Source organism: Malaya genurostris, chromosome 2 (genome assembly GCF_030247185.1).
Source record: "Malaya genurostris strain Urasoe2022 chromosome 2, Malgen_1.1, whole genome shotgun sequence".
NCBI lineage: Eukaryota > Metazoa > Arthropoda > Insecta > Diptera > Culicidae > Malaya > Malaya genurostris.
Genome location: NC_080571.1, coordinates 105,104,555 through 105,130,371, shown reverse-complemented (window position 1 = coordinate 105,130,371; position 25,817 = coordinate 105,104,555). Strand labels below are relative to the sequence as shown.

The 25,817-nt window shown below is 37.2% G+C and overlaps 1 protein-coding gene across 1 annotated transcript in view; it reads right to left on the bottom strand.

The window, feature by feature from the left end:
* Positions 1 to 25,817, bottom strand: part of LOC131432511 (latrophilin Cirl) — a 79,304-nt gene that overhangs the window by 50,736 nt on the left and 2,751 nt on the right. Inside the window, exon 2 of the mRNA XM_058598839.1 lies at positions 18,100 to 19,380. The gene's annotated coding sequence lies outside the window, so the exon portion shown is untranslated. The remainder of the gene's footprint in view (positions 1 to 18,099; positions 19,381 to 25,817) is intronic.

The window sequence follows — 25,817 nt, the reverse complement described above, 5'->3', positions numbered from 1 at the left end:
ACGACAACGACTACCAAGACTTTACACACTCAAACATTCTTTCTGGAATTCCATTCCCACTGCTATACACGTCCAGCAAGCAAACGAGTACCTGTGTCATGTAGATTGGAGGCGTGCAGTCACTGGCCAGCTCGGAGGGTAAACAAATTGTCTTTTCTGGTTGTAAAATTCAAATTCAATTTGCCCGGCTCTCAATGTGATTAATCTAGTGCCATAGAGTGGCACTCGGTGCAATGCCATGGTTTTCCCGATGGACAAGAAAATAAATCAACAAACAAAAGTCCGATTTATGTATATAGCGAGTCAAAATTGAACACGCGAGGATCTTGGAAAGGATCCCACGAACTGGCAAATAGGAAGACCACTTCCACCGACCGAATTGATATTTCTGTACGTGCTTCAATTACACTCGTTCTCGGCTGCAGATGACGCTGGACAGACTGCATTGCCGAACAGCAGCAACATTGGCTTGATTTGCTAAGCAAACAAAGTATCCTCGTATGAAGCCAATCGAGTCATTATTTTAATGGAACATATATTTGAGTAGTGCAGAATTTTGTTGTTAGCAGAGAGTTATGATTCACGCCAGAAATAGTTGAATAGTTGAAAATTGCGATAAAGTTCAACTTTATCCTGTTAAGAAAACCAGCTTTCGAAGTTCAGTTATTACAAAACAATCGGAGCTTCTTGTTCAAGATGGAAAAGTCGCATTAGTAACGTGTTTAAACGAAATTCACACTAGTTCCTTAAGTAAGGCTGAACCAGTTTACGACTTATTAAACTTCACTCCAGGTTAGTTCTCATCCAGCAATGACAGAATATTGAGTACGATTACAAATGCAATTGCTATTCAAACTGGTATCACCATGTGTGTAGGTGCCTAGCTTATCCCAGACTTTATTGTTTTGCAACGATTTACAGTAAAACAAAACTGATACCATGTTCGATACAAATATCTTGATTCTGCGATTGAGATACTTGTAAGCTTAATCGGATTCCATCGACACAATTACTATAAAGAGCTAATGTTTTTCCGGCCCCCTTTCTTCATCGACCAGCCCCGCTGAAATGCAACATTTGCATCAAATAAATTTATAATGTACGCAAAGACAAACAAACTCATGTTAGGGAGCGCGAAAGCGTAGTGATATACTTAGAAGTTCATCCGGCCGTACACAGTGCACATGTACGGTTTGTATTGCGTTCGTTCACCTCAAATGACATAGATAATTTCTAGGATTGAAGAATGTTCAACAACAACTATAATACACAATTGAAAGACATTTCACTAGAACATGACGGTTTAGTTGTTTACAGTATTATTCATTTATATTCAGTCCTTCTTGTCTGAATTCCTTCACTGTGATTGAGTTTTGGAACCAGTTTTTTGAAAACCAGCCTTTCTTCCTTATAGTTGATAAACATTTTTTTTTCATTACATTGAATTTAATTTTTACCCGAACAGTCTGGATTTAGTTTCTAGAATCCAACTGCCAACCAAATTGTTAGGAGGCGAACATAAAAAATAAAAGAGTCCGTCTATCCTTCTATTAGTGTTGTTTCGATTTAAGCCTGTTTTAATACACTTAGTGGGGTAATGATGTCTCTCTCATATAACTCATGTTTTCATAAATATTACTAAGTAATTACAAGGTCTCCAAGAAAAACCTTTTTTAATCCACCTAGTGGAGTAATGATGCCTTTCTCATAATATTTATATTTTCAAAAATATCACTAGAAGAATGAAATAAAAAACTTTCTTTGGTTATGAACTAACATAACCTTTTCAATTTGTAAACAGTAATGTCAAGTTAATAAGATTTTTTCTTTATTTTCCATCGTCGCACTAAATGATCAAACACACTTTACCCTATGAGACTATAGGAACTTTTATTTGAACCTGTGTGTGGAAATCGATCAAATCGTCTCTGAGAAGATCGAGTGAGTCTCGTTGTAGACTTTTTGACCACTATATCCGGTACTTCTGGAACCGGGAACTTGGAACCAGAATAGCCGAAGTCGGTTCGTTTAGTAAGTAACTAATATAGCCTACAAATTGAATCAGTTTTTAGCCAAATCTAGAAGAGATTTTCCCTTTCTTGAAGTGTCGCTTTAAATGACAGTGTGCAAACTTAAACGCACTTTACCCTATGAAAGCATGATGAAACTCAACAGCAACCTATGGGACTCAGCTCGATGAACTGTGTCGAATAATATACAGGGTTGTTACGACAAAATTTCAAAATCAAAACGCGCGAAAGCCGCACGAAGTCAAAAACTAATACGCGCTAAATCCGCGCGAAAGTGAAAACTGAAACGCACGATGTTCGAGTGAAGCGTTAGACAACCATTTTTATGCTGGTGATAATTTCCGCAGAACTTGAAAATTCACTGAAATATAATTTAAAAACCTGCATAAGTTTATCATCTGAACGCAATAAATAAGTCCGCATACAACACGTCACTTCAAGAAATCCCATGAAAATAATTGAATTTTTATTCTATAGCTTTTTCGATGCTTAGTTAATTAATAAAAAATAAAAATGCTTACAATTGTGATATTGGAAGAAGTTAAACAGATTTCAGCGAAGACATTTTATTTTGGCTTCAACATCTTGTTCGGTCAGCATTTCCTTCTTGGTAAGAAGAATTTTAAGGTAGATCACATCAGGATGATCTGATTTACTCTTTTTACTTTCAGTTTCAATTATAATAGAGCCTTCTCCTGTTGTCAGATTTTACTCTGAATGTGTTTCTTTTCCTCATCACCTTTTGCTCTTTTATTTGGATCAGGGAGAAGCCCACTGGAATTAGTATCTGTCAAACTTATTCTTCAGCAGGCATAAAACCTCCTCATCTTTTGCATTAATAGATTAAAATCATCCAAATGATACATTTCCTTAAATCTAGTGCTTCTATAGTAACTAAATCTAATGAGACAGCTACATAAGAAACGATTTCTTGAAAACATTACGTGATAAATGAAAGTCTAAAGAATTGAAACATTTGTTAAATATACGGCACATGCTAGCAATGGGCTCGTTATATCCATAATTAGGTCTAACATAGGAAATCCGAAGAAAAAGATAGGATCGAAGATTACGACATCGAATGACAAATTGTAACAATTGCAATTACTCGGTGCAATCGATCTGCGACTGAAGTAGGTCTGCCACAAAACTTCCTTACAAACATCTCGATGGACAAATAATAAATCGAGACCAATCAGTTTGCAGCGATCATGGTAACTCGGTAAGTTTAAAGGATATCTCCTCGAATCGCTTCAATGCGTTGGGTATCGTTTTGGTAATAAGGTGACCAGATAACCGCAGCATAATCCAGTTGAGTGAACTAAAGCGCAATACGGAGCTTACAAGCAATGTACATCAGAGATTTTTTTAGTAACGCGAATAATGAATCGTTTAGAGGTTAAGAACATAGTAAACTCTATGTGCTCTTTAAAATTTAACTTTGATTCCAGAAGAGCACCCAGGTCCTTGACAAACGATGCTGGTTCGAGAACAGTTTGTGAAATATTATAGTCGGACTTGAATACAGACTTTTTGTTACTAAAAGAGATGACGGAGCATTTAAAACCATTTTGAAATATGAAATATGAAAGTCATTGGAAAACGATAGTTTCATACACTTGATCGAAAAATTTAGATCGTTAAGATACAATAAAATTAATAACTGTCCAAGGTGACTTCCTTGAGGAACTCCAGAGGTAACAGCAAATGGTGAGGTTGTACAGGCTCCTATTTTCAATATCATTCTATGACCAGTTGAATATGATCGAAGCCAATTCAAAAATAATCCGTTTAATCCCAGTCTACTTAACTTGGAGATCGTTTGTGATGATTGATTTTGTCGAACGAAACAGCAAAATCGGTGTATATAGAATATACTTGTAGTCGTGCTTGTAAAGAACGTATGATGAAGGAAGTGTAGGTTACTAAATTTGGGGAAGATGAAGGCTTTGGCATAGATCCATACTGAGTCTCAGATATGTAGTCAGAGCAACTATGTGTTATACAATACAGAACTATAATTTCAAACAGCTTCGATACAGCGCACAAAGCATCAATTCCACGGTAGTTGGATACTATGTCCTTGTTCACATAAGATTTCTTCCATATTTCAGGAAAAATTCCAGAAAGCAAAGAACAATTGACAATGTTGGATAGTGGAACCAACAAACTATTAGAACACTTTCTTATCATCACGGATGGAATCCCAAAACTTCTTCTTTTTTTTATTGTCAGACTTCGCTTCGTAAGCATGTCGTGCAAATTGTGCTTCAAAAAGGCGATTTTTATCACACTCAAAATTTGTGACCATATTATTGTAGAATAGCATTTCATTTATTACGTTCTTTGCATTATTGAATGTGTTTTCACTGAGACGATATCTTTCATCAGACATCAATATCCTTGAGTGCGAAAATCTTTCGATTTCTGCATTGGAATGGGAAAATGCTATCACATATATCGAAAAGTTTTTGTAATGCCTGATAACAGCTCTGTTGAAATAGCAATTTTTCTCACTCGAGATCGAAGAGAATAAAATCTAAATTTTGTCCACTGAACATTTTCTAGGTGAAAATTCATTAATTCGGCCACCTCGACCAAATGCTGAAACGTTCGCCTATCTTCAAAAATTTACAAAGCTTCAAAAATTTTCAAAGAACTTTTTTTATTCAAACAAATGATTCACTAATGTGGAATGATGTTTTTTGAAACTCGAGCGAAATCCGCGCCATAGCATCAAAATCTTAGCAGAAAACGCGCTAAATCCGCGAAATTCGCGCGACCGTAACAACCCTGAATATAGGACACTTAAACCTTTAGGCCAAATTCCACAGTTCAATTTTTTAAGTGATTGCATAAACTTTGTATATGAGAAAGGCAATAAGTGTACTTTTATATAAAAGCATCGTTATCATGATTTTGAAATAACACTAACAAGTAGGTACAGATTGAATAAAAGATTTAGTAATTTACATTTATTTCACCTGAAAAATATAGATTTAAATGAGGCAACCCTGCACGCTATACGAAATTGAACAAAGCACGCTGCGAACGGAGCAAAGCCGCACGTACCGACGCGTGCCAGTTTCACATCATCATTTTGAATGACAATTTGAATGTTTTGACACTCATCGTCCTATAATTTCGGAACCGCAAGTCGGATCTGGATGAAATTACACAATGTATTTTTAAGACAATGAGAGCTTTAATTCGAATAATGATTCTTGAAAATCGGCTTAACCGTTGCTGAGATATCGAAGTGAGTTCCGTTTTTGGAGATTTTCTTACTATTTTCGGTGCTTTCGCATGTGGAAACCGGGTACTAGTAGTCCCAAAGTAGTTTTATATATTCACTAACTAACAAGATCTGCAAACTAGAAGAATTTATCAGTAAGTTCTATGAAAATGTTCACCTCGTTTTGCCATCACTTCTGAAAAAATACTCATGAAATTTCAAATTTTTACTAATCGCACGCAATACCGGAACCGGATTTCGGATCAGAGTCAACTTTTCGGAGACTTTTGAAAGAATTTTAAGACCTGTAATTTGCTTCTTAGTTTGTGAAAATCGATTAAGAAATTTCCCAGAAAAGAGAGTGCGCATTTTTCTATAAATTAACACATATTTCCTTGTAATTCTGGAACAATGTATTTTTAAGACAATGAGGAATCGAACCCCGGAAATCGGGTACAAATGAAACTCAGGAACTTTGTATGGGACCATAAGACCTTTCATTTGAATCTAAGTTTGTGGAAATCAGTTCAACCGGCTCTAAGAAAATTGAGTGACATTTTGCACAATTTCTAAATGGAATTTAATTTGCAACCAGTTTGCATAAAATTATGCGTTAAAAACGGTTTCAATGGTGCGACAACATTGCAAATGTTAGAAGATCGTTACGGCAACGATACGCCGAAGAAAACTGTCGTTTATCAGTGGTGTGAACGTTTCAGAAGTGGCCGTGAATCTGTGAATGATGATGAGAGAAGCGGTAGACCATCGACATCGAAATCCTACGAAAACATAAACAAAATCAAAGAATGGATTACGGTAGACCGCAAATTGACTATTGAAGAGATGACAGAGGAGTTGGACATTGCTTTTGGATCTGTTCCAGACATTTTGGTTAATGAAAAGGACCACATTTGAGGGCCAACAACTCGTGGATCTTGCACCACGCTGTTGTTCTGGTACCGGAAGTCGCACCCGAACAAAAGTCAATAGCAGTCAATGAGACCAAAAAATCTGTTTTAATCCACCTAGTGGTGTAATGATGCCTTTCTCATATATATAATACTGTGGTATTCGATTCAAGTGTCAAGTGTCTCTTCGATTTTTGAAAGAAACCATCCTTCAGAAAACGAAGTGAGTTCACTATGATATGTACTTCCAGCACCGGAACCCGAGAACCGGTATAATCGAAGTCCAACAAAATGACGTACAAACTCTACTAGTTTTTATTCAAATTTTGAAGTTTTTACACGATTTTTCCGTCGTACTCTAAACGACGGTTAAATTTTTTGTTGAATCCGAAAATCTGCAGTAATTTTTGGTAGGACCATAAAACCTTTCATTTGACCCTAATATTGAGAATATCGGTTCTAAAATCTCTAAGAAAAGTGAGTAAGATCCATTTTTGAGCATATGGCTATTATCTCCCGTCGTCAATCGAAAACCGGGTCCCATGATAACCGGAATCAGTTTGTTTAGTTGCCTACTGATAATGACTGAGGGGTAGTTGGGTTGTTTTGGAACCACTTTATAAAATTTTTTGCGTTCTTTGTTTCGCAGGTTTATGTGACAGTGTACAATATTGAACACACTTTACCCTATAACTCCTGAATCGAAGTCCTGAACCGGAAGTCGGATCCGCATGAAACTCAGGAATTCCGTATAAAATCGTAAGACCTTTCATTTGAATCTAAGTTTGTGAAAATCGGTCGAACCATAGCTGAGAAAAATGAGTGAGATCCATTTTGTAATGTATGATAACAATTTGCGGTGCTTCTGGAACCGGAGACCGGGAGTCAGGATAGTCGGAATCGATATGTGTAGTTGCCTACTGATAATGGCTATCGATTTGGGTAGTTTTGGTACAAGTTAAGAAACAATTTTACGTTTTTTTGTTTCGCAAGGTTAAGTGACGAAACACACTTTGCCCTATAACTCCGGAACCGGAAGTCGGAAATTCAGGAATTCCGTATGGCACCACGAGACCTTTCTAAGTTTGTCAAAATTAGTTCCAGCCATCTCCGTGAAAATCTTGTGAGATTTTTTGTCACATACACACACAAACATTGCTCAGTTCGATAAGCCCTCCGAGCCAATTTTTACTAGTCGATTTTTCAAGTAATCGTACACCTTTCTATATGAGAAAGGTAAAAACATATTTTTTTTCTAGCGTTCATCCGGTAAAGACGTTCGAGAAATTTTGTATCTCTTTTCGGCTTGTGTAGCTTGGATAAATAAGAATTAGTGGCAACATTTCAAGATGAAGAGATTTTCAGACCTTGTAAAAAGATTTGCAATTTCTTTTACGGTAATAAAAATATTTTTTTTCCTTTTCATACAGAACGGTTATGTAATCACTTGAAGAATCGACTAGGAAAAATTTACCCCGAGACTAGTCAAAATTGACCATTCGACCCAGTTCGTCGAGTTAAGCAATGTATCTGTGTATGTGCATGTCAAATAATCTCACTAGGTTTTCTCAGAGATGCTTCGACCGATTTTCACAAACTTAGGTTCAAATGAAAGGTGTTGTTGTTTCATACGAAATTCCTGAATTTCATTTGGTTACGACTTACGGTTCCGGAATTACATGGTGAAGAGCATTAAAAACTTTAAACAATCACATAAAGTGGTGAAGCAAAAACCATAAAAAATCATATACTTGATGCAGAACTGTTACAATCGGAAGACGTTGTTAGTAAACGACCAATCAAACCTATTTCGGCTATCCTTGTTCCTGGTTTCCAGTTCCGGTAGCACCGAAAAAAGTTGTCATAACAGTTCGGCTGAAAAGTTCGTATCGTTTAATAGAAACACACATTTTTTGCCAAAATTCGTTTTTATTATTCAACATAATTGCCATCAGAGGCAATACAGCGATTATAGCGATCTTCCAACTTTTCGATACTATTTTTGTAGTACGATTTGTCCTTTGCCTCAAAATAAGCCTCAGTTTCAGCGATTACCTCTTCATTGCTTCTAAATTTTTTACCAGCGAGCATTCTCTTGAGGTCTGAGAACAGGAAAAAGTCACTGGGGGCCAAATCTGGAGAATACGGTGGATGAGGGAGCAATTCGAAGCCCAATTCGTTCAATTTCAGCATGGTTTTATCGACTTGTGACACGGTGCATTGTCTTGATTGTGAGCTCACGCGGCACCCAATTTGCACAAAGCTTTCTCATATCCAAATATTCGTGAATAATATGTCCAACACGTTCCTTTGATATCTTTAGGGTGTCAGCTATCTCGATCAACTTCACTTTACGGTCATTGAAAATCATTTTGTGGATTTTTTTCACGTCTTCATCGGTAACAGCCTCTTTTGGACGTCCACTGCGTTCATCGTCTTCGGTGCTCATATGACCAGTACGAAATTTGGCAAACCACTTACGAATTGTTGCTTTGCCCGGTGCAGAGTCTGGATAACACTCATTAAGCCATTTTTTGGTATCGGCGGCACTTTTTTTCATCAAAAAGTAGTGTTTCATCAACACACGAAATTCCTTTTTTTCCATTTTTTTCACAATAACAAAAGTAGCTTCACTCAAAATGCAATATCTCACAAACTAATAATCAGACAACTGTCAAATTTATGCACGTATCTTTTGAAGGTTGGTACTAACTGAAAATGGTATGGATTTAATTTTAGTGGCGCCCTCTCATAGAAACGATACGAACTTTTCAGCCGATCTGTTATATTCCAAAATGAAACTCACTCATTTTTCTTAGCGATGGATTGGCCGACGGATATTTGAAAATGTCAACGAAAGTCTACGACGGAGAGAATTAAAAAGTACCACATTTTGGTCTACGTGGTTTATGAACGGTCCCTTAGAGTTTCATAAAATTATGTAGATTTCACAGAAATCAAAGAAGAGATGAGATCCCCTTACCCGAAGTAGACAAACGTAGACTTTGCTTGGAACGGATTCTACGTGGTTTATGAAGCTAATGAGCGGTATTAGCAGAACGAGTTGGATTTCCAATCGAACAAAAAAAATGCAGCACTCCCGAGAAATCGCTGCGAACCGGGCAGTCAGTCGCGAGGCGCACTCCGGCGTACAATTACCCGTGAAAGGCAATGGGGAAGGTTATGCATTCATACACACCAAGTCAACGACACGGCAAAAGCAACAAGCCGCACTATCTTCACAAAGTACGGGTAGGATTTTGCAGCCAGGTATGCATGTGTTCGTATGAGAGATGCAAGTAGAAAACGTTTCAGCAAGGAAAGCCTTAGTCGTTTGTGGAGACCTTTGAATGTCTCTTGCCTCACACTTTTGTGGTTACGGCTGCTGCTGCTGCTCCTGCTGGTGGTAAAGTGCTGATGCTGATGCAAGCACTTTTGTTACTCTTTCAACTGACTAAGAATGCAAAGGTATGAGTGAGCAGAGTGAGCAGTGTTCCTAGAAGCAAAAGCAGATATAACAAAAACAACAACAACAAAATCAACCCTGCCACAAGCTACAGTTGCGCGACTTCCATCATCAATGGAAAAGATCTGTGATCATTCAAATTCAGCAGTTCCGATTAAAAGGCACATTCACATAGCATGTCATGCAAAATAGAAATCTGGAGCCGAGGCTGTGGCGGTAACCGAGGCAACGCAGGGATATCACGACTAACGATGATTGTATGCGGTGCAAACCGAACGTTGGCCGACTTCTCGAGAAGGTTTTGATCGAGCTAATCAGTTTGAGTTGCTAGTGCAATGTTTGATTAGTCGGAATCGTTGTGGTTTGATTAACATGGGTTTATGTGCAGATTGATGCAAACTACGGTAAATAATACTAGGTTGGGCACGGCACGGCACAGGCACAGGCACACAAACACACACACACACACTGCTAGTTGCAGTTGCAAGATGCAAGATGCACATGACCTTTTCGGTTTCGCATATTCCCAGACAATTCGAATACGGTATCATAGATTAAATGTCAAACATTGCATCGGATGGTGATCTCAACAATTTCAATGATTGGTCGGGTGTGTAAAACTCTGCAAGATGTTTCTTTGTCTTGCTTTCGTTATGTAACTGATCTAAAATTCATGACTGATGAAAAATCAAAACTGTGGTTTGAGTAGGATTATTATACATTTACATTCGATTTACTTAGGATTTAAGTTGAACCACAAGTGGTAAGAGTCAACTAACTTCAGAAATTTCATAAGAGCCTTAGAAAGTTTTAAGAAAAGTTTAGAATATATTCCAATTTGTTAAATCAATTTTCATTTGGAAAAATAGCGAATCTGTGTTCAAGTTCCTTTTTGTAAATCACTAACTATGGATTTCATAGTCGGATTACGAGAACGTTCATACTTGTGTCGAAGAGCATTCTACAAACTAATGAGCAGTCGATAATAGGAGCATTGAATTTAGTTTGTGTTCTTGGGACTGATAGATTCCTAGTTTCAAATGAGTAATAGTTACAAAACTCTATTGCTATATCGATTCTAGCAGAAAGGGCAGGGATCCACTAGAAGATTGATAGTACCTATCATGTTTCTCCGAACAGTACCAGCTTAGATGCCGTGTGGAATCCAGCGGAAAAAAACTATACCAAGAATAGATACACTGGCTTCCTGCTTCCATGTCGTAAAAGACGACAATTGCAGGAGTTCCTTTTTCCTTTCAGTTATCAGATATTTTCAATATTTCACTTCTGATTACTCTATTTTACTAAATTATCTATTCATTCAACTTAATCAATCAAACCGTCTAGCTTCGGAAAAAAGTTTTATTTGGAATGTTTTCTTCTTCCATGTTATTGATTGTCTTTCACGATTATAAATTGAATAATAAAAATCAACTATTGCGAAGATCCGTTAATAATACACCAATATAAAAAATAACAATTTTTCGCGGTAAATAAAAAAGTGGGAATAATAATCAACCAAGACGCGCGTGACATCTGCTGTTTGGTGATTTAAAATGATTTGATATAATTTATAGAATATGTCACTACAATGAATCAACTATTTTGTCTAAATCCTATTCACTCCTTAATTTAGTAGGAGGTAGATCCATATAGAAAAAAATTAAAGAAGTTTTTATTCGTTACGCGATAGTATTTAAATTTAAATTCCTTCAGTTTCCACGAATAAGAACTGTGAATCAAGACTTCCCGTGACTTTAGTATTGGATATTGTTGAAATGTTCACTTGGGAAGTCTGTGAGTTTAGTGGTGTGCATCCGAGCATCTTGAAACCGGAACATAATAAGTCGCGCGCGAATACTACCATTACTGAATTTTATACTAACAAATATCCTTCTCCCGTGACACTTGTGGAGTGCGCAGCAGTATATATGACCTTTAGTAACAACAAGTGTTGGACTAACATCCCTTCCCATTCCTTAGACTATCTTCGTTCGGGTCTGCCGACGATAGTGATTCCCGCGAAACTTAGTATGTTCCGGATTCAAGATGCTCGGATCCACCACAAAACTCATGGGCTTCCCGAGTGAACGTTTCCACAATGTCCGATATTGAAGTCCTGGAAAGTCTCGATCCTCAGTTCTGTTTTGTGGAAACTGAAGGAAAACTTTAAACGCTATCGCGGAGCGAACAAAAACGTTCCATAAATTTTCGACTTGAAAATTTATTGCTACAGTATAAACGAGTGAATAGGATTTAGACAAAAGACAAAGTTCTAGTGACATATTGAAAACGAGTATTAAGTATTCTAAGGATTATATTAAACCATTTTAAATTATCAAAGAAAAGTAAAAAAAATCACGCGAATCTTAACTGTTTATTGTTATTAGAAGGGTATTACTATGCGAAAATTGACGAAGCGGTTTGGAATTCATCATGCCAGTGTTAAAACCATCATCAATAAGTTTGGGGAACACTATTCATTGGATGAGTTACCAGGAAGAAGCAGAAATCCCGGTTCTTTAAACCCGAAACTGGATCAGAAAGTGGTATCTCTAATCATGATGAACAAATCAATGTCAATATGTGATTTGGAAAAAAAAAAGCAGGAACGAGTGTCGGAATGATCCAGCGTATCAAGAGGCGAAATCACCTGAAGACCTACAAGAAGCAGGAAATCTCGAAACAAAGTGTAGAACAGAAAAAAAACGAGCAGCAACAAGGGCCCGGAAATTGTATTCGCGTGGACTCAAAAACCCTTCCAGGTCCACAATACTTTACTGTCGTTATTGGGGAAGATGTGAGCAATGCGGCCAGGTCGATTGAAGTGGAGAAATTCGATCGAAAGGTACTGGTATGGCAAGCAATATGTTCCTGGGGTTTGAAGTAAACCATTTTTTACACTACCGGAACTATAAATGCAGAAATCTGAGTGTCTCCAGAATAGATGGCTACCTTTATATAAGAAGCATAGTATACCTCCACTGTTTTGGCCGGATTTAGCTTCGGCTCACTATGCCAAAACCACTCTCAATTGGCTTGCGGAAAAGGGTATAAATTTCGTTGAGAAAAATATTAATCCACTAAATTGCCCTCAGCTTAGACCCATCGAACGTTACTGGGCATTCATAAAGAGGATCTTCAAGAAGACTGGTAAGGCAGTTGGGAACATGCAGGAGTTAAAAAAATTGGGCTCGAGCATCCAAAAAATGCGATGCACCGCTTGTCCGGAACTTGATGAAAAGCGTTCGATCAAAAGTTCGAAAATTCGTGAAGGAATAACTTAAATTTCATCCGGTTTTCATTATGCTCAAATTTAACCTCGTACAATATAGGATCAATTTTTAGTTTGAATAAAATATCGTTTTTTATCATAACTTGAAAAAAAAATTTGTGGATAGCTTATTTTCGATACTTCTTATGAAATCCATAGTTGAGCAAAATCAAAAGAAAATTAAACATTCTACGGTTCTTTCCAGCTCTCAAAGAAGGAAATTAAAATTTGTGAATCCTGTTGAAATCAATATCTCACACAAATATGAGCAAAACACAAGTATTGTTTCAAAGTGACCTCACTGAAACAAATTAAGATGAAATAAGGGCAATCATTAGCAAAGCTAAAGAAAAGCTCTGATATTATCTGATTGATTTAAAACTTTTTTTTTTTGTGAGTAGTCACAGTGGCAGCAGTCCCTTGCTTCGGTTCTACACTGGACCCTTGATAAGATTTGCTTCTATGAGCTTCTATTTTAAATCAACACACAGACGTTCCTGGGCTATGGTGCCCACTTAGTCACTGTTTTTTTGTGCTGATTCAAACAGATTGTATAAAATTGTCTTTATAATGTGTGGTTGTGTTTTATAGTTTGTATTTTTTTACATACTTATCTATTCATTTTTTTACATACTTATTTATTCGTTTCTTTTTTATATTTTTGGTATTCTGCATCATTCTTCTTCTTTTCTTCTTTCTTCTTTTCCAAGTTTAAGAGCTTCTCTTAGTTCGATTTTCCAGTTTTCTCAGTGTGAATAAATTTCATATGGAATAGAAATGTTGAGTTAGTAATTATTTACACATGCAATTTACACATACATATACATCTACATATGAACGCAAACATACTCACACACATACATACATACATGTACTCCACAAGCAAACATCGTAACATTGAGCTACTGTTTCTATTCTAATAGATTCTGACTAGGGTTAATGTACCAATAGTCATCTCATTAGTAGTGTCACCATGTTATTTTAGCGATTACTCGACTTTTAATTAATGCATTGGCCTTTACTACCATTCTTGCATACACTTCACTCACATATCATCTCACCCATCAGGTCTCACATGAAAACGACACAACCTCACAAAATGGATTTGAACATCGTTTGACAGCTATCAGTGGTTTGCTCATATGTTCATTCTGTATTATTTTATTCTATTCTGCAATATTCTATCTCATTCCACAGTATTCCATGGTACACAAACCACCAATAAACGTCAAAGATGGATGCTTTTACCGTTCGTTTGATGTCATCGTGTGAAACCCAATTGGGATACGTTCACTCCATTTAATTTCCACTTCACACAGGTAATAAAGGTCGGTAGTATGAAAATGGAACATAAAACAGAGCTTAGTTAAGCCCTACCGGCCTCTCCAAACCCCACATGTTTGGAGCGTAATGCAATCAACATCAATCAATTCAATAATTAAGCTAAAGCTGTAACATATATCTATATTGAATTCTAACTGTAATTGATTGTATCTGATGATGTTTGCAATACCGTCAAGCCCACCAACCACGGGAGGGATTATCTGATTGATTTAAAACTGCAGTTATACCCCTAAAAGTAGTTGGACGAGACTTGAGGTGTTGGCCCAATTTCCAGTGGATTGTTCAACATAGAACCTGTATGGGAAAATAAGTTGTTTCGATACTTTTGTTGAACTTCTCGCTCAAACGCAAAATTGGGTGTTGCCTCCCACTTTTCACTTGTTGATTAAAACTAAACTATGATGCTGAAAATTGTTACTCATATTCGAGCTAGTCATATTTTTCCCAACAAAATTCCCGACTTTTTCCCGGTCACCTACCATCCCGTATTTACCGCGAAAAATGGTTAGTTGGTTATACTAGTTGATCTGGGCAGCCGGCTATCGAGAAAAAAAATTAATTTGTAAACTTTCGATTTGAAGTGAAATACGTAACCTCTTCGAACGGCTATCAGGAGTTAGGTGATCAAACAAACAAATATTTCCCAAATGTTTATTCAATATACCGATTTATGTAATATTAGAGAATCTCTGCGATAGTTTGAACATGAATTTAGAGAAGCGGTTCTTGCCGATGATAACGCAAATAGGCGAAATAATTTGTTGCTAATAAGGTACGGTAACTTTGAATTTATTGCTCAATTTTATTAAAGTTTTATTTTTGAATACTTTGCTAAGTTCATATGAAGTTAACGAAGCCCCTCTCCCAAATATGCTTCAAAACAAATCGAGGATTATTTGTTGCTAATTTGTTACGGTAATTATTGACGGTAATTTCGAATTTATTGTCCATTTTTTTGAATGCCACGCTAAGTTCATATGAAGTTAATGGAGCCCCCCTCACAAATAAGCTTGAAAACAAATCGAGACCCAATGGATAATTTTTTACTATGTAGTTACGGTAATTTCAATTTGGTTGCTCAATTTTGTTGAATTTTTTTTGATTACTTCGTAACCTACATATGAACTTATCGAAGTACTCAAAAATAAAAAATAAATTCAGCAAAAAATAATAACTATCGTAATTAATTAGTAACAAATTATTCACCTATTTGCGTAATCATCGATAAGAGGTGTCTCGCTAAGTTCATGTCCATCGTGATAATTGATTTTCAATGTTCAATTTATATTATGGCAAGAGAAGTAATAGCACAAAAGAGAAAAAATACCAAATGAAGCTTTTCTCAGAAGATATGTTGATATATCCGTATACACTAAGGTCTATCTAAGGGATAGTAGGTTGTCTGTAAGAAAACTATTATGAGAGCTAATTTATAGTTTGAAAGTTAATTAAAATCAATCACTCAACAATTCACGAGATCATTGACTGTCGTTCCATAAACTGATTAATCAGTTTTCAGATCTTCAATCCCTGTCGTAAATTACACGACAACATCTTTTCCACTCAGTTGTGGCGTATGATGTCAGTATCGTCATTGATATCATCGAAAATTTCGTAACGTTGGAGAAATAGTCGGATTTATTAATTAATCTCTTCAACTCTTCGTCATATCGAGCAGCACAGTATTTTATACCCATTTGAATGATATAATTCTAGTAGTATTATGATTTACGCCGATGGAATGAGTTGCTTCAGCATGACACATTGTAATACCTTTTCTAATTTGATCCTTATTCATCTCTATGAATTCTTCCCCTTTAATTCTGTCGCTACATGCATAGATCTTCATCCAATACCCATGTCTTCCTACTCAGTTTAGTAATAAGATCGTTAGTGTTTACTACACATTCTGCACTGTTTACTGCACCTTCGGAATTGAAAAGAACTTATTCTCCAGCTTTATTTTAAGTGAAAGTGTTTATGGGTGGTATTATCAGCACTTCTTTAGTCGAACGTTCTAAATTGTACGTATTATCGTTCTTTTGAAAACCGAATTCATCAAACAGAAGGCATGAGCCATTTAGATTAATTGGCTTATCGTACAACATGTTTCCTGAGTGCTCTAATTTTAATTTGTCATCCAACGTGTTTTATCAAGTATGACTAGATCTTCTCCTAAAATCAGTTACATTTTATCAAAAACAAAACAAACAAATAATCACATCTACGGTTTTTGGGAATTATTACGTCAAATTTTCAACGCGGTTTTTTTGCACGGTTTCAGCAATTAACACGGTTTTATTTTACACGGATTTTTTTAACACGGTACGTAACCCTGGTGTAAAAAGAGACCTTAGTGTATATCCGTTTAAAACTAATTTTGTCGTTAACTTATGGGAAAATATTTTTGAAAATATAAAATGTTTGTTGAATTAGGAAATAATTAAGTAAAATAGAGCAACCAGATGTAAAACATTGAAACCTTCTGATAATAACTGAAATAATAAAGAAACTCCAGCAATTGTCGCCTCTTACGACGTGAAAGCAGGAACCCAGTGGATCTATTCTTGGAAAAAATTTTCCCGCCGGATAATATGTACTATTAATCTTCTAGTGGACCTTCTGATAATAACTGAAATAATAAAGAAACTCCAGCAATTGTCGCCTCTTACGACGTGAAAGCAGGAACCCAGTGGATCTATTCTTGGATAATTTTTTCCCGCCGGATAATATGTACTATTAATCTTTTAGTGGACCCCAGTCCCTCAAAGGAGTATTTTGCAAACCTTTCGAAAAAAAAATTTCGGGAGGGATTTAAAAGTTGGAAAACAACAGAGATAAATTCTACTATGTGTTTGGTCATATCAAAACAAATATCGGGACTTAAAATGATCCCAGGTTTTCGGGTAGTTCCAGAAGGATTGTGCTCGCCGTTATTCTAAATGACGAACATTCGAAGCAATCTTCTAATGCCGACGACACCAATTAGGATATGGTAACAAGGATGACGATGAATATACGAATGTATGAATGAAACATTTATCATGCACATGTCACCAATATAACACTCATCCGCAATTCCTATAGCTACTAGAGAACGTCCCTTACTCGGCAGGCAGAAGTTGGCGAAGTTAAACTCTCGAGCATAAAGAATATTCATATTTCATATCTCGTTCAATATGTTCTTGATCAATATTGGTTACAGCCAATTATAAAGTTTCCTAGTCTGCCATCACAAACAAAGTAAACCCGATTCCAAAAGCAATAAACTTGTGCAATGCATGGGGATACGGTTTTCAATCAATGCCTGAAATTGAATCCATCTGACAAACCAATCAAGCACCGAGAACAAACAACCTCGTCAATTTCATTTCGCGGATCAGGCCCCGGCACTGTCTCACCTTTCCGTTCTCGAGAAATCTATCATATGTATTCATAATCAAACAAATTAAAAAGTTTGTACGTAAAATTTGTCGGTAGTCTTTGTTGTTCATCAGCGTCACCACCGTTGCTCTCCCGTGCTTTTCGAAAAAGCCCTGGAAACGTTTCGCTTCCCCCAGTCGCACCGTCGTCGTCGTCGTCGTGTATGTACGTGGTTGTCCTGGCGGCGGTTGGAATGGATACCTGGAAATACGTAGCCATACATACACGACTTTTTCCCCAACGACCTATTCGCTTTCGCCTGGCGGACAACACCAACGGCAACAACGAAAAAAATATAAAAAAATACAGCGAATGTCGGCACCAAAGGCAAATTCAAAATAAGCGACTATACACCATACACGCGGTACACGAAAAAGAGAAGGGATGAGTGACCTAAATTTACGAGAAAACTGAAATACCTGTTCCGATCGTTGAATCTCCATCGTTGCCACCGCTGCTGCTGTTGGTACTGGTACTAAAACCGATGGCGGTCCACAACAAGAATTAGAGAGCGCCAACAGAATGGCGAACTGCGTTCGCTCATCAATCACAACAACACGGCGAAATCCATTCCGAAGGATTACATAATTTCGAACCGAACGTTGTTCTTAGTTCTGCTGCCTCTGATTTTGGTTGATTTGACTCGATAGAAGCAACGTTGTGCAACACCAGCACAAAACCAAATCCTGCACCGTGAAATCTTCGCGAAACGAGCAATCAAGTCAGGCACAACACCGCACGGTAACAGCGACAACACCACCAACAACAACAACAACAAAAATCTACTTTCTTTCGGGTTTACTTCTCATCACCATATATTAGTATAGGTAACGCTAGTAGTACTATCATTTTCCCTTCTTCTACTTGTGCTTTTATTTTTCATTCACTTTTCAATCCACAGAGCAGGGACTACTTTCATCGCTGAATCTCGACCAAGCGGCGACGAATTGTGAGTGTCACATTCACATATAGAAACTTGCTAAACTGGCCATCCGCCGGGGTACCTTTGTTCCGGATACCGAAATCGAACCGACCGCACGCGGGTTTGGTACTATCTCTCTAAATGAATCCCACTTTATGCCCCTCGAGGGAAATATAACATCCTTTCACACTTCAGCAATCTGTCTTGCTCTTTGTGTCACGGCTGGCTAAACGACGCTAATTTTCTCGGTCCAATACCGTCGTGGTGACACGAAGAAGCCAACAACCGTCCATCACCGGGACTATTTTCTCTTTCACCGTAGTTGCCAGTGGAAAACCCGCTTTGCGTTTTCCAAGAATTTTTTAGCACCTTTTATGTGTTAATCCATCACTTTACGCTCTTCTCCACTGTTACCAACGATGCTGCTGCTGCTGCTACTGCTGTTCACTCACGTTCACTCTCCGGTGGCCCGAGCCCGAACACTGGTTGGTGTGTTAGTTCCACTGCTGCCTGCGCCAGTGTTGGTAATGGTGAATCGGTTGTTCGAGACCACTCACAGCATCGCGCAGAATGGCAGCCAAAGGGCAAACCCGACTTTCGGAACACTGGATGGATGATGGCACGGCATGCACTGGGTACCGACCGACCGAACGAACGAACGTCGGTGGCCGCTTCTCGGATGATACACGGAGACGACGGTGGACCTAACGGGAATCTCACTCACTTTTTGTTGTTGTTTTTATTTTTGCGCTCCGCTTCACTGCGGGACCAGCAGGGCCTGGAAGAAACGGAACGAACAGAAAGAACACGATTCGGTATTAGTGTCTTGCAAAATCTCGCTGTAGGTATGCGATTCGCGACCGGATCGGATCGGATCGCACGCTGTTTGGCTGGCAGCATGAAACCATTCGGGCTCGACAAAATTATGTATATTTATATCATGCATATGCGGTTCATTTCTACTGCTTACTGACTGACTGACTACTTTTAGCCAATTTCTGATAATAAATTTTATATTAAACACTATTCAAATACCGCTACCTGTTGACAGAAGAAACGCGACTACGATATAATTATTTTTGTAGCTCTATCTGGGCCAAGTACCGAACTCCCAAACTCGAGCATATTTACCGAATACAAAATCGCACTATTTTACGGTTATAATTTTGTTTGGGTCATCAAAAGTATCATATTACAGGGAGATTTACAGTTCTAGGAGTTGTTTTAATCCACCTAGTGATGTAATTATGTTTTTTTACTTATATTTCCGGTTCATTTTTCGCCAAAAATCGATTTTAATAATTAATGTATTGTCTTTCAAAAGCAATACAATCATTCCAACGTTTCTCTAACTTCTCGATGCCGTGTTTTTGGAAAGATTTGTCTTTTGCCTTAAAATTCAGCGATTGCTTCTTCATTTGAGTTGAATATACAAATAGCCAGTAGTCCCTGGGGGCCAGATCTGGACTAAATGGTGGGTGTGGAAGCAATTCGAAGTATAAATCGTTCGACGTTGCCCTCGACTTGTGAATCAGTGCAATGTCAGGGTGAAACAGTAATTTTTAAATAATAACAGTAAATTTTAATAATTAATCTAACAAATGAGCATGAACTTAGCGAGGCACCTCTCGTCGATGATAACGCAAATAGGTGAATAATTTGTTGCTTATTTGTTGCTAATTAGTTACGATAATTTTGAATTTGTTGCTCAATTTATTTTTTATTTTTTTTAGTACTTAGCTAAGTTCATATGAAGTTAGCGAAGCCCCTTTCCAAATATGCTTCAAAACAGATCGAAGCCCAGTGAATAATTTATTGCTAATTAGTTACGATAATTTCTAATTTGTTGCTCGATTAAGTTTTTATTTGTTTGAGAACTTTGCTAAGTTCATATGAAGTTAGCGGCGTGCTCAAGAAAATAAAAACAAAAATTGAGCAAAAAATTCAAAATAACCGTAACTAATAAGCATATAAACTTAGTGAATTACTCAAAAAAATAAAAAAATAATTGAGTAACAAATTCAGTACTATCGTAACTAATAAGCAACAAATTATTCACTGGGCTTCGATCTGTTTTTAAGCATATTTGAAAGGGGGTCTTCGCTAATTTCATATGAACTTTGCGAAGTACCTAAAAAATGAAATAAATTGAGCAACAAATTCGAAAATATCGTAACTAATTAGCAACAAATTATTCACCTATTCACGTTATCATCGGCGAGAGGTGCCTCGCTAAGTTCATGTTCATGATCAGAATAGACAAATAGGCAGCTGATTGCTCATGAAAATCTTAAGATCTGTTTTCACTGAAGTTCTTGGATGACTGTGAACGTTTCTGGATCAGATCAAAATAGACAAGTAGGCAGTATGAAAACCAAACAATAAATAGATATTAGCCGTTGTTGCTCTTGCTGTTGCCCAGTGTAGTCTCTAAGGACAATATTCCAAGTATTTCTTGGGTCTTGGAATATCTCTAATTCACCTCTTTGCGTTATCATCGTCGAGAGGTGCCTCGCTAAGTTCATGTTCATATCTAAAAACGCTATGTAGTATTCATTATTGATTGTTTTTTGTTCTCAAGATAACCAATAAAGATTACACCATTTGCATCCCGAAATACATCCGACAAACCTTCTCAGCTAACTGTTGTGTTTTTGGACGCTTCGGACGCTGTTCACCGACTGCAGCTCACTCAGATGATGAAAGTTTTGATTCCGGAATGGATCCTTGTTTCATCCATTGAAATATATCGATGCAAAAAATGTGTTTTATTACATGTAAACATGGTCAAAGACTGCTCTGATACATCAACACGTTGTTATTTTTGGTCGACTGTGAGTAAACGCGGAACCCACTTTGAAATGAGCTTTCTCATGGTCAAATGTTCATGCATAATTGTAAAGACAATACCTTCAAATATCTTTACGGCTTCAATTTACGGTAAGATATAAGCAAGGTGAGGATTTTTCATGGATGTCCGGTGTCCGGGAGTAACCACCTTATTTAGACCATCATCGGTGGTTGTAAGTTCAACAAACCAATAACAAATGGTTCTTTTCAATGATCTGAATAGCACTTTAGCATTCATTGCTGAACTTGTACATTTTTTTCATCAAGAAGCAATGATAAATTAATACACAAAATTGTTTTGATAATGACAAACGTAGCTTCACTTTAATGGCTATATCTCTTTTTTCTGACTAATCGAGATGTCATGAAATTTCACACATAGCCTTTTGAAAGTTAACACATGGGCTGAAAAGTCCCGTGCCTAACACATAGATGGCGCTAGTTTTATTGCAGTCACCCTTTTTTCAGGTAATACTAACCTTTAAAAGACAGCTGTTAAAATTTTATGATTTTCTATTCGTTAGTTTGTGAGTTATTGCGCTGAGAGGGACGCTACTTTCGTTATTTTCAGAACTATGGATCAAAACCAATTACGTGTTTTAATTTTACACTGTTTCTTGATGGGATAAAATACTGTTCAAGCAAAGCAATGGCTTGAAAAGTGTTATAGAGACTCCGCTCCATCAGATACAACAATAAAACGTTGGCTTGCTGACCTCAAACGTGGTCGTAGAGACACCGATGATGCAGAGCGCGATGGACGTCCAACTGAGGCGGTAACACCAGAAAACATAAAAAAAATCCACAAAATCATTTTGAATGATCGAAAAGTGAAGTTGCGTGAATGAGCTGGCATCGTAAAGATATCAAAAGAACGCGTGAGTTTTCTATTGCATGAGCATTTGACTATGCGAAAGCTCTGTTCAAAGTGGGTCACTGTTGATCACTGTGGACCAAAAGCGAGAACGTGTTGGTGAATCTGAGCAGTGCTTGGCCGGCCATGCCGGGGGGGAATTTTTGTGTCGATATGTGACAATGGATGAAACATGGATTCACCACTTCACTCCGGAATCATAACGATCGTCATCTGAGTGGACAGCAACTGGTGAACCTCGTCCAAGGCGCCCGAAAGCACAACGATCGGCTGGAAAGGTTATGGCCTCGGTATTTTGACATGTGTGTGGTGTAATATTTATCGACTATCTTGAGAAAGGAAATACCAATAACAGTGATTATTATATAGCGTTATTGGACCGTTTGAAGGCTGAAAATGCAAAGAAACGACCGCATATGGCAAAGAAAAATTTGTTGTTTTTTATCAAGACAACGCACCGTGTCACAAGTCAATCAAAACAATGGCAAATCTACATGAATTAAACTTCGAACTGTACCCACATTCACCGTATTCGCCAGATTTGGCTCCCAGTGACTACTGGCTGTTCGCAAACCTGAAAAAATGCTCGCCGGTAAGAAATTTTGCACGAATGAAGAGGTTATCGCTGAAACTGAGCCCCTATTTTGAGGCAAAAGATAAATCGGTCTACAAAAGTGGTTTTAAAATGTTATTGCAGCGCTGGAATGATTGCGTTCCTCTTGATGGAGATTACGTTGATGAATAAAGTTAATTTTGAACCAAGCAAAATCGTGTGTTCATAGTTACTAACCAGACCTGTATGTTGATTCAGTTTCAAAAAATTTTGATGTGGAACACATCTTTATTTTCTATATAGGGGTGCAAATTAGAAACTCAAGGAAAAATACACGTAGAAATGTGGTCAGGTTTTAGACACTTACAGCTCAGTATATTTTGTATCAATTATTAATATTATTTCATTGTTTGATTGGAAATATTTCTAAGATTCGATTTGAATGTATCAAGCCATGTATTTTCAATTATAAATGATTGAAATTTTGATTAGTAGCGAGCATTGTCCTATTTTGTCTGCTAAAAATCCCTGGCATACCGGAGATTTTCCCTGCCATAGACGACGGTTTTTAAGAGGTAAGCGATATATCAAAGGGAAAGCATCACTCTGGTTGGTCAATCGATGCAAAAGCGAAGCTGTTGGAAGCACGCGAATCCATAAACAGAGACAAAATTATAGCTAACATTTCAGTCCTACGCGTAGCATGCTAGAGGTAGGTTGTTGCTAGACAGCAAGACAAAAAGTGCCATAAAACGATTTGAAGCTTTAATTGGTATCCTCTGATCTTGAGAAGAAGTTTATCGCTTCAACCGAAATCACAGAATGGTAGGGAAGCTTAACGCTATAAAAATCACTGCTTGCATACAAAACTTGAACACAAGCTTGACGAAGAGAAGCTTTAATATCAAAATCCGTATCGCAAGTATGTAAAAAGATATAATACATTTGGGATATTGGTGTAATTTCGTCGGCTATAAAACAAACAATTTTCGGTGTTGGTTCCTAATCAAGATAAATCTAGACAGATTATCGTGCAATTTGAATCGTCGTTGTTAGCGAAGGCTTGAAATTAATTTAACTCTGCCCTATAATTCCGGAACAGGAAGTCGGATTCGTTTCTATTTTCATAGCATCCAATGGTCCTTCGATTTTATTTTGAGTTTAGATGAGGCAAGACGAATATATTGGAACAGTTTCCAACACTGTTTTGCAGAGCTTTTAAAAATTTTCATCGTGCCACTGAAGACAGTTTGATATGTTTAACCCCCTATAATCCCGGATTCGATCTTTTTTTTTAGTCTAAGTTTGTGAAAATCGATCAGCTCTTACTGAGAAATTAAGATGAGTCTCGTTTTCATCAAGTTTTTGACCATTATTTCCTGTATGCTGGAGTCATTTTACACACGGGGAATACGTACCGTACAAAACAAAAACCGCACAAAAAAAAACTTCGCAGCTTCGGTAATTCGCGTAAAAAACCACTAAACTATTGGTTTGTTATCAAATGTCCTTAAAAATTGATGAAACATCGAGTGTTATCTCGACAAAAAATTGATTGAAATTTTTTTGAGATATCCGAAATCGGATTTTTTTTCTATGCCAAATGTCTCAGAAATGCATTAAACGTCGAGATCTGGTGTGATCTCGGATTTTTTTTAAATCGAAAATTTTCTGGGGACGGGTATAGCGTTAGTCGATGCCTTTCATGCAGCCCACCTAAGTTCGATTCCCAACCACGATATTAGAGTCAGGACGTTTTTCTGGTCAGAAGTGGTGAATGACCTTAAGGTTAAAACCTCTATACTCGAAACAAAGAAAGAAAACAAATTTTCTAAGCGTCAGAGATTTGACTTCGTGCATTTCTAATACAAAACAAACAAAAATCGCATGAAGCAATCGCGTAACTTCGGAATCCACGTAAAATGAACCAAAACACAGATCAACCGTAACTTCAAAATCCGTGTAAAAAAAGCCAAATAAAACGCTAAAAAAGGCCCCAGTGTACTGCCAGAACTGGAATCCGGGGACAAATAAGACTAACATATTTTAATCATTTATATCACAGTTGCGCCGAGTTTTTTCGTACTCTGTATCATCACCAAAATGGCGGTTTGAATTTGTATAAATTACTAGCGGACCCCTGCACACTTCGTAGCGCAATAATATTAGATTAGAAATATCAAAACTACTTATCAATTTTAAAGAAAATCAAAACTACTTATCAGTTTTAATGATTATTGAAGAAAAATATCATTATAATGCTCTATGATAGTGGCCTCAACCTTTTTATATCGCGGACAACAGGACAAAATATATAAAACCGATGGTTTGCCAAAACGCAAACAGGCAGCGTACAATGTACCATCCGAAAAAAAAATTTTAATTCACGCTACAGACTCATAACGATTATTGACGGTAATAGAAAAGTTAAACGGATTAGAAAATGACGTTCAAATTGAAATGGCATAGCAGTGGGCATCATTGGAATGCGTGGAATGAGAACTTTTTTTTCTTCTAATTTGCCATTCAAAATTGTTGTCTCGAAAACATTTCCGATTACCTTTTGAACTTTTAACATTTTTCTGTACTTGTTCCTCTATTGTCTGCACTTTATTTTGTACTTTGTGTGCTTGTTTCTGTAATGTGTGTGCTTGTTCCTGTACTTTCTGTGCTTGTTTCAAAATTTGTTCCTGTACTTTCTGAACCTGCTCCAGTATTTTCTGTATTTGGTGCTGAAACTTCTGTACTTATATCTGTACCATCTGAACATTCTGTACCTTTTTCTGCACTCAATTGTGCCAGTACTTCCTATACTTGTTTCCCTCATTTCTGTGGTTTTGTACTTTCTGCACTTGTTCCTGTACCTTCTTTATTTTTTCCTGAGCTTATCTTCTGTACTTGTTCCTTTTATTTCTGTACCTGTAGCTGTCCCTGTGAA